A 7,313-nucleotide genomic window follows, 5' to 3' on the forward strand; every position below is an offset into this window, starting at 1 on the left:
GCCAATATTATTACAAAAACAAGAATATATTGATAAATTTGCTTCGATTCCTCTGATTGCATTCGCTTCATCATTTCGCCTTATTCACAATTTCACGGTTCGATCGCCGCGGTTCATGAAACGTTCGGGCTTTTTATATAAATTCTATAAAATATTGAATCGTGTCTCTAATGTGACTCGAAATTCGTGTAGGCAGTTTCAAAATGCGATTCTATTATGCTCGTTTTATTTTCGACGCCTCTGAACGCTTCGTTGAAGCATTGTAGAATCGGCGGTTTTCTCCAACCACGATTATGGATGAGTAGGAGAGGATTTGATAAAATTTGACAAATTATGTTGCACCTAAATTTAGTCAGAAATACATATTTGACATCTTAAGTACTTCCGTACATAAAAATAAGGATGAGTCGAGGGAGAGGGAGCCCTTAAATCTAGTCAGAAATATATACCTAATTATATATACGTGATACATCATATATATATATATATATATATATAATATATATATAAATATGTGTGTGGTGTGTGTGTTTGTTTGCATCTGTATGTAAATTCACTAAGACGTACATATCTTGAATAATTATATTGGACAAAGATAAGAAATTAATTTTTCTCAATAAAGTATAGTCCCTTATATATATATATATATATATATAAATATTTAGATTTTTTAGATCGTATATATATATGAACAATTAATAAACATTATACACAATTTATACCCATCAGCATTCTATAATATAGTTCAAATATATAGTAAGAAGTAGAACTATATATTTAAATTGGATAATTAAATGATTTTTATTATTAATTAACAGTATTTTCAGCAAAAAATTATTCTTTTTCATGAGTGTTCATAAATTAATATGCAACAGATATAAGTAGTACTAATAAACGTTACTAAACTTGTCATCCACTACAACTAAATAAATAATTCACTAAATATAATATTATGTAATATTATTTCACATTGGAGATCATAGGCAATTTGTCACAAAGATGATGGTGTATTTATTTCAGATGACAAGCTTAATTAAATTCATTATTTTTATCTGTGTCTGCTGCACGTGATATTATGTTCACTGATTATTAAATTTTCACTGAGAATAACATTAAATTATATTTTGGTATATCTGTCAATAAAGATTTTCAAAATGCCCTCATTTTATTCAAGTTCAAACCTCAACCATTTTTTCGAATTTAATTTGGCTTGCAATCCCTAAAAGTCATAAAATATTAATACGCTTTTAACGTGTTTTGCTTCAAGATCACATTTAAATTTCCATTTTTATTTTAAGGGCTTATCTCTTAAGCTATTTTCGCTGCTTCAACCCTATTCTTCAATATTTCCGTGTATCTTTTATCCCCTAATCCTCTTGTCTGTGTAATATGAACAAGGCACTTCTATATAGGAGTGTTCTCTGCATGAACACCTTTAGTATGAATTTTATGGATATGATATTCAAATTGTCGTTGTCGCACCTGCCTATGTGCGAGAGAACAAAAATTGATTTGAGAGCTCGACTGTGGCAATTTCATACTTCTGCTTCATCCCTCGATAGGATTTTCATAATACGATGAAATAAATAGATATGTGGTTGCTACAATAAGTACCATTAGTCCACAGTGCTATATATATGGTATCGTCACTTTTGTTGACTTATATAATATCACTTTTGTTGACTTAGGATTGAAGTAATGGATCAACATAAGATTTATTTATATAATACTGCTTCTTTATTTATACAACATTTCATTTTTACAACTACTGCTATTCAAATGGTACTATCTATAAAAAAGAAATTAAGAGATTATCCAAATAATGATAAGGATAACGAAAGTTGATCACATTTTAGGATCAGTTGCTTAAAATCAAAATTTCTTAATTGAAAAAAAATTAGTTATTAGTAAATTATCATATTAGGTCTATATTTCTTCCACAAAATCCCGCCGAACTCTGAAAATAAACACAGATCAATCGTGAAAATATTTACGGTGTCTTCCGCCAAATGTACTGTGACACATATTTATCTATTTTTACCTAGAATCCGAAATAGATATGGTATCCTTAATTTCTATCTATTTTTAGATTAATACGGATGACCCTGATATATTGCGACCTTCGCAGTCGTTTGATTTGTTTGGTTGGCGACGATCTGAGGTAAAAATCTGGAGAAGGCATCCAAGGTAAGTTTAGTAAATAGATTGTTTTTTATGTATATTTTTGTTAAAAGTCAAATAGACAGAAATACGATATATTTCAAGTGATTTGTATGCAAAAGTTTTTGTCCTCCAAATATAATTGCATTCCAATATCGAAAAATATTGAAATTGAAAAAGAAACTGCGACACCAGTTTTTTTTTTGAACGCATTATTTTGATTAAGCCCTAAAATGTTATTTACGATTACAGTTTTAAAGATTGAATGGACAAAAGTAATCAAAATTAACCATAATAACTGAAAAATGATCACAGTTTGATCAAAGCATTAGGTACAACCTTAAAGCTCTAATTTTTCATGAGATAATGTTCTTCTAATTTGTTTTTATGGTAGTTACAATCCATGTCTCCCCGTTCCGGCATGATTTTGAGTTTTGGTACACCTTGTATATATATATATATATATATATATATATATATATTTATATATAATGTGGGTATGTGGTTATATTACATGCAATCTCATATAACCTGAAGTAGTAATTTGTCAAATTGTTGTAATTAAGAAGTCCCTTCCTTGCTGTAAGCCCTAGTGATCTTTCAAACATATATCTTTGGCGTCAAACTAATATCTAATTAGCAATCATTTAAATCTGTGGGATGGGTAATAGATGAAATAGATGCAATTGCATTTTTGTGGGCTTAGTTTTACGTAAAAGAGATGTTATTTGAAATTTGGCCAACTTTGATAAATTTTATGAGATGAAATTGTATTTTAAGATTTATCAACTCGACAATAGTTTAAAAAAATCTTGACATAACACAGCTCCAAATTCCGAGGAAATTCCTTTATATACATTCCTTATCTAAGCATTTACTATTCCCAAATTCTTAGGGGTGTAAAATACTCTTTTTATGAACATTAGATAGTTTTTCTTATTATTTATCCTCTTTATGTCTAAATTCTACCACGCATTTTGCCTCATTGCCGTGATTCTGAAACGTAGCTACATTTTCAAGAATCGCTTTGATGTCATTTCTGTTCTCCGGCTATGTGTATGATCTCATGTATGAAATTGGCTGATAAAATACACGGTATACATATATTCATACTTGGATATGTAATACATATACATGAATGTATATGTATAGAATACATAAATGTATAAATGTGTGTATATATGTATGTATATAATAATTTCGCCGGCAAATGACATCTCGCGTCGCGCAAAGCTGAGGCAATCGACGTGTCCTACCGTGCGCACGTAATCACATTACTTCAACGAAAGTCTTGCCGAAAGCCCGATTGTGAATATTAATAAGTGTATCCAAGACAAAATACTTTGGAGAAGAGCGAGTACATTATAGGCATATCATTAGCAACTTAGATAATGGTGCCACTGTGAAAGCACCCTGATTTTATCGGAAAAATCTTCGTCGTTCAAGTATTTCACAAGAATAGGTGGAAAAAACTGACTTTATTGCTTGAGGATGATCAATTCACTATTTACAAGGAAGACATAACTTGAGAAAGAATACGTAATTTTAGAATATCTTATAATGCATATCCAAATATGATACATTACATATTTTTACCATTCAATATGTTAATGAGTATCCTAGTTTTAACTAGGCCTTGAACTTGAAAATATTTTAAGCATAGTAAGTAGATATTCTGGTATCTGGTCCAAAAGCATAAATTCTATGCAAATTTCAAAGCCAGTCAAAAAAGAAAACAACATTTTCGCTATATATTTTCTACAACTTACGAATGTTTGAGAATATAACGAAATAAGTAAAATTTTAAAACAACCACGAGGTGTTAATTCTAGAAGGTTATGTCGAGAATCTGAAAAAATTGGACCCTGATTTTAGTTCTCTAAAAAAATAAAAAAATAAGATAATTTTTATTAATTTAGAATAATGCTATCTTATGAACTAGGGACGCGTTAAAAAAAATAATTGTTGTACAAAATGGTGACTGTCTGAACAATAATTTACAACTTTTTTTTGATATTTTAGATTTTTTAACAATAGTTAAAATCTGAATTTGCGGATGAGCGTTGCTCATACTGAAAAAGTCTTTGAAAAAAACTTTGTAAATGTTTCATGTAAATCATTCCAGAATAATTTGAGCAACCGTGGGTGTATCGTATCGAACAAAACGTGTAGGGAGGTAATAGAAAAGGATTATCGTGGTCAAACAGCTATATATCTCCAAAATTAATTTATATAAAAAATCCTCATGTACTACATATATTCTTAAGTAAAAACTTGAGTAAAACTTTGAAAATATCCAGAAACAGTTCTTTTTTCAATTCTAGAGCAGAATACCTCCTTAATAGCTGACATCTATCACATTTTATCAACACATGTATTTTCTTCGTTTTTAGTATATATATATATATATATATATATATATATATATATAAATGGTTTTAGTACATTCGCAAATTTTTATTTCTCTGTAAATTATCACCCTAAGTATAATCCACTGCATTCTTATCTCTAATCGATTAAAATTTAATGCAATATAAAATTGAAAATAGTAGAACTATTTAATGAATACTACAAACAAAACAAATTGTTACAAATATAGAAATTTACTTATCGATAAATTTTATATATTGTTGTGTTTTCTTTCTTCTTACTGCGAGCATTTCATGGGAAGATTCCTTGCTTTATATTACCTAAATTTGCTGATGCTTTTTCCTCCAAACTTTTATCGTTGTTGTTTGAAAATTTCCTGATTTATACATCCTTTTCTCTCCTGATTGCGGTATCCTTCGTTTATATATCCTTTTTACTTTGTTTTTCCACGATTTTCCGTAACTATGAGTAACAGCACATACCGCAAATCAACCGAGGAACTGCTCGAAATAAACGGAGCGTTCGTTCTAGGCGGGCTATTTACTTTTATTTAATTCTTACGTGTTCTGTATACATAACGGAAAAGATGTAGAAAATGTTACCATGTATTGAATATTTTACAGAATTTAATTATTTATTGCTCCTGTCGAATTATTAGACATTTAAAGGTGGTCGGAAATGATTTAATAACTGTACTTTTGTTTTTCAGTTTTACCACGTTAATTATTTTATATTATTAACATCAAAGAATTTCGGCGTCAGTTCTGTGTTTTGTAACTCCATGAATTGCATTATACTTTGTAGCTTTAAAGCAAATAGCAAACTTAAATATGCAACGCTGTAAATGCAAGTAGAAAAGAACGTAATTCGATTTATTTGAATCCAAATATTTTTTGTCAAATCTAATTTAAACTTTACAAATGAATTAATGAGAAAACATTGTTAACGTTGTCAACATTCGTATATTCAATGAAATGTTACAATATAGCGTCGATGACGTTGTGCGCATTGAGCGTTGCAAATGTTCGCCGAATGCATTTAGTCGCCTAATTCGAATTGCAATCAATTTATCACAATACGAAACAGACACAGCTTAAATTGACAAAGGGTTTAACTTTGTTAATGATTTCTTGGTATAATTTATCATTTGTATATGATTGATTATTGTAACGATTACATCAGTGTAAAAAGTATATAACTGATATAAAAAAGTACAACTTTGTGCAATGTGTAATAGAATTTTTTTGATAAAATTAGAACATCCTAAATTGCTAAAATCGTAAAACAGTGAAAACATGATTATTTGACACGTTTTTGTTTGATTCGATTTTCTTTATTATGGTATTTTATCAGATCTCTAATTTTTAATTAAATTCGGCATTTTATTTTTTTTTCAATAAACGCAACTTCAATTTATGAACTTCTGATATTACTTGAAACCGAATGCTTGATTTATTATTATTTACCATGGCTGTTTTTTTTTTGGCGTTCAGTTTTTCCAGTTGATAATATGCAAAGCTCTAATAATTATCCGACAACCATCAGTCGCCCTTTCCTCTGATCAACAGGCACGGGATTTAGTCTAATTGAATCGGCCTGTTGATCTCTCAGCCTCCGGATTCACCGGATTCACCGGATAAGAGGCAAGAGAGATCGTAATGCGGAACTTTTTTTTTTCAAGCAAATCTTACTTCATGTTTGTTTTTTTGTATAGGCTAAAAAAATATCTTTGCAGAAATACTATATTATGTCAGTATATTTTGAGTTCGCCATCATTTAATATTATTTATTGTTTTAACAAATATATATGTACTTTTTTACGTAGTTATAGAATTTATTAAAACTCTCCTTCGATAATACTGGTTGTTGGGTTATAATTTAACACTTGTAGTTGTGGATTGTATTAAACACTGATTTGTTTGTATATTATGTATTTGTTGCAGTTCTAATTACAATCACTGATTTGTTACTAAGTTATAATGAAAAAAGATATATTTATTTTTATTTGTAATTTACATGTTGTTAAACGGACTTTACTTTTAGAAGTGAACCACTAGTTTAATTAACACTCCGCTAAGCCCCTCTACCAGGGGTAGAAACCATTCCGTGTAAAGCTTAATGCCTTGAATTTTGTCACCTTCATGGCCAATATAATAAAACGAAAAGACGTCCGAATAATATATAATGGCTGAACTGCAAACCATATAGTGGTTACAATTACATTATATTATAGACTTACAATATTTTGCTTCTTAAACATATCACGCCCTCTTGCACATTTTACGTTGTATTTTATCCGTAGTTATCAACATTAGGGTTTTCTTCTAATTCCCAGGAAGCTAAGTAGATAGACATTATCTTTTTTTCCAAGGCACGCCTAGATATAAAGATATTTTCTATCGATTGCAAACGTGTTTCGCATTTGTAAGAGACCAGGGTTTTAGTTGTAAGCTTTTACATTGTTCGGTAATCAACAACAACTCAACAGTTTGTTATTGATTTTATTTTATTGTTAGGTTGTTTAATTATTTTATTTTTATTTATTCTTATAACCAATCTGAACCTTGGGTTCAATGAGGTTATTTGCTGACGGGTACAGGGCTTTTAGAAATTCCCCCAGCGGGGAATTTTCTTACATAAATATATTGATTGTTAATTTGTTAACTCTTGCGGCCACTTTCTTTTTAGTCTTCTCGTTGGTACTTGTTTCAGCAGGTCTATTATTAGAGTGTTTGGATGGTATGCGATCTTTTGATAATTTTTTGTCAATGTTAAATGGTCGA

The sequence above is a fragment of the Ctenocephalides felis genome, unplaced genomic scaffold (genome assembly GCF_003426905.1).
Source record: "Ctenocephalides felis isolate EL2017-DRISC unplaced genomic scaffold, ASM342690v1 CF-g0.4_SCAFFOLD_01604, whole genome shotgun sequence".
NCBI lineage: Eukaryota > Metazoa > Arthropoda > Insecta > Siphonaptera > Pulicidae > Ctenocephalides > Ctenocephalides felis.